General features: G+C 23.4%; 1 long non-coding RNA gene across 1 annotated transcript; it reads left to right on the forward strand.

Moving 5' to 3' along the window:
- Window positions 1-18: 18 nt before the first annotated feature.
- LOC107206606 lies at window positions 19-2,294 on the forward strand. Its single transcript, XR_001522462.3, has 2 exons — window positions 19-465; window positions 2,046-2,294. It is a non-coding gene; the product is annotated as an uncharacterized LOC107206606 (long non-coding RNA).
- The last annotated feature ends 9 nt before the right edge of the window (window positions 2,295-2,303 follow it).

The raw sequence follows: 2,303 nt of genomic DNA on the forward strand, positions 1-2,303 counted from the left end.
AAATAAACAATAAAATAAACAAGAAAATGAAAAAAATAAAAAAAATAAACAAGTAAACAAAGTAAATAAAGAAGAAGAAGAAAGAAACAATGCCATAACATTTCCTCTACCCCAATTTTAGTTGTCCTTTATTTACTGGATCATAACTAAATATTCAGGAAAGTCATTCTATCTCTTTTTTCCTTTCTGTAATTGGATATTTTCTTTTTGAGGAATAACTACAGCTTGAAAATATTGCTCCTTCCAGAGCCACAATGAGGAGAGGAAATGCTGGGTGTTCATTGCGAAATCTGATTTATGGAATTTAAGGCCAAGTTTCCATCAGGAAAAACAGAATTGATTCATTTATTTCTGCTGATATTTAAAATTTTCCACACATTTCTTCTGCACAACATCTCAGGGATTCAGACCCAAAGGAAAAGAAGGAATATTTGGGGGTTAAACCCCAAATTGACACCAGAGTTGGTAAATTCTGCTGTGGTAGTGCCCACTTCATTTAGAATTATTGAGACTGAATATAAATATCACTGTTATTATTATATTCTTTATTATATTTTTTAATTATTATTATTATTAATAATAAATATAATAATAAATTAATAATAAATAATAATAAAAATAAATTAATAATAATAAATGTAATAATAACAATAATAATAACAATAAATATAAATATAAATATATTGATTATAATAAATATAATAATATGTATAAATATAATAATGATAATAATAAATATAATAATAAATATGAAGATAATAATGATTATAATAATAACAATAATAATAACAATAAATATAAATATAAATATAATAATGATTATAATAAATATAATAATATGTATAAATATAATAATGATAATAATAAAGATAATAATAAATATACATATAATAATGATAATAATAAATACAATAATAAATATGAAGATAATAATGATAATAATATCAATAATAATAACAATAAATATAAAGATAATAATGATAATAATAAAGATAATAATAAATATAAAGCTAGTAATAATAATGATAATAATAACTATAATAATAATAATAATACAGATAAAGATAAAGATAATAATGATAATAATAGAGATAATAATGAATCTAAAGATAATAATAATAACGATAATAATAATAAAGATAATAAAGATAATGAAAATAATAAAGATAATAATAAATCTAAAGATAATAATAATGATAATAATTACAATAATAATAACAATAAAGATAAAGATAAATATAATAATGATAATAATAAAGATAATAATGAATCTAAATATAATAATAATAATGATAATAATAAAGATAATAAAGATAATGAAAATAATAAAGATAATAATAAATCTGAAGATAGTAATAATAACAATAATAATAATGATAATAATAATAAAGATAATAAATATAATGAAAATAATAAAAATAATAATAATGATAATAATAATAAAGAATTATAATAATAATGATAAATCTAAACATAATAATAACGATAATAATATAAATATAAATATAAATATAAATATAAATATAAATATAATAACAATAATAATAATAATGGATTAAAGTAACACCATTTCTAGTCCAAGGCACATCAGCCTGACTAAAATCAGGTTTTTAACTCTGGCCTGATGAGGAACTTGGGATAAAAACTGGAGGAGGTAACACTGACCTTTTCCAGAACATTGATCAGTGGAGTTTGGGGCTGTTTGGGACCTCTTTTATTCACTCTGAAATATTTTCCTGTGAAAAACAAGGAAAACAAGTGGAACATCAAAATTAAAGATTTGCACTTTGAGTGCTCAGTGCTTTCAATTTAAAAACTCAGGGTAGGACCAGAAAAATCTGGAGCCCTTCTTGAGCTTCTCCCTTACATTTTTCCTTAATTAATTTCACATTATGGAGTTGAAATTTTAAAAGAAAATAAATATTTGCTAAATAAATAATTAAAAAATTTGAACATTTTTTTTTTAAAATAAATAAACTAAAAATAAAAATTTGGAAATGAAGACTGAAAGTCCTTTGCAGTGACCTGAAATGTTGTCATTGCAGGGCCACTTCAGTCACATCCTGGGCTTTTAGGAACGGAGCTGGGGCAGAGGAGCAGCCCTGAATTCCTGCTGGGAGCCTGAGGATGCAGCTGGACCCTGGATCCTGCCCTGGGGACACTCAGGGATCCTTCAGCTGATGTTTCCCACCTGCTCAAAACTCTGCTGCTCCTCAGGGAGCTCAGAATTGTCTAAAAAAGACAAAAAAATGCTGATTTCCTTATTTAGATAGCTCAGAATTGTCTAAAAAGGACAAAAAAAT

Source organism: Parus major, chromosome 6, assembly GCF_001522545.3.
Source record: "Parus major isolate Abel chromosome 6, Parus_major1.1, whole genome shotgun sequence".
Taxonomy (NCBI): Eukaryota; Metazoa; Chordata; class Aves; order Passeriformes; family Paridae; genus Parus; species Parus major.